A 1,403-nucleotide genomic window follows, 5' to 3' on the forward strand; every position below is an offset into this window, starting at 1 on the left:
CCACGGTGTTGGCGACTGCCAGAGCACGTGGGCGGAGCCCCTCGCCTTCGCGGCGGGAGGGTTCTCTGCGCCGGCCCCGCGGTGGGGCCGGGCGCCGCTCTTTGCCTACCGCGGCCCGCGCCTCCCCCCTCTGAGTCGGGGGAGGGTCCCGCCAAGGCCGGGCGTCCGGCGCGGGGCCGCGCGTGCGCGTGCGTGTGCGTGCGCGTGCGGTGAGACACCCCCCTCTCGGTGGCGAGGCCGAGGGGGGCGGGCGGGGACGCCCGGGCGTCCCGACGACTCCCTAGTCCCGCAGCCGCGAGGAGCCCGTCGCGCCTGCCCTCGCCGCGAGTCGGCAGCCGGTGGCGGTGTTGCGGGCACGGTGCGGGCCGCCTCGCTCGGGGGCGTTCACCCGGGGCGCGGGCCCCGGGGGTCGGACTCGGACGACGGCGGATCTGGCGAGGACGGAGGGGTTTGAGCTCGGTTGGACGGACGGGGTCCCTCCGCGGTACGCGGGGGGACCGTCGCACGCGGGGCCTGGCGGCGGGGCCGGGTCGTGGGAGGCCCCGGGGTGGCTGGGGCCGGCCGGCGTCTCAGGCGTCGTGGGACCGCCCTCGTGTGTGTGGCGGTGGGACCCCGCGCTTGTTTTCCTGGTGGCCCGGTCGTGCCTCGGCACTTTCCCTCCCTGGGCGGGCGCCCCGCGCCCCTGCCCCGCGGCCCTCGCCGTGTGCGCGTGCCGCCCCCTCCCCGTCGCCGTCGCCGTCGACGCCGCCCCCGCCCCCGGCCCACCCCACCCCACCCGGCCGCACCGCGTCCCCCTTCCACCGTCTGGGACCGAGCCGTCCTCGCCCACGTGAGGGTGTCGCCCCCCCCCGCCACGGCCGCCTCGGCCGGCGGGCGGCGTCCCCGGGTGGAGAGCTCACGGTTCCCGAGGCGGAGAAGTTGGGCGCGGCAGCGGAGGTGTGTGTGTGTGGTGGGGGGCCCGCGAGGTGGGGCGGACCGGTGCGCGCGCGGGAAGAGTGTTGTCGCGGGCAGGCCGCGGCTCGTGGGTGTTTGGCGGGGGGAGGTCGCGAGCCCCGCGAGGGGGAACCCGTGGTGGGGCCGAGGAAAGGCCAGTCGGTGTCCTGGGTGCCGCGGGACCGCCCCTGCGCTGGAGGCCTCTGGCGGTGAGACCCCGTGTCGTGCCCCGGTGGCCGACTCGCGTCCGGGCCCTTAGGACCGGGCACCCCCGCGGCGGCGTGCGGCCGCGCCCCCTCCCGCCCACGGCTTCTGTGACGTCGTCGTCGCGTCTCCGCGACGGCGGGCGAGCCAGCCGCGCCCCGTCGGCCCTCTCTCCCTTCCGTCGCTCTGCCTCGTCCGTCGCGTCTGCCGACCCCCGGGCCGCGTCCCGGTGTGTTTCGCCTCCCGGGCCTGCCGCGACCCCGCTC

Source organism: Kogia breviceps, unplaced genomic scaffold (assembly GCF_026419965.1).
Source record: "Kogia breviceps isolate mKogBre1 unplaced genomic scaffold, mKogBre1 haplotype 1 scaffold_298, whole genome shotgun sequence".
Classification (NCBI taxonomy): domain Eukaryota; kingdom Metazoa; phylum Chordata; class Mammalia; order Artiodactyla; family Physeteridae; genus Kogia; species Kogia breviceps.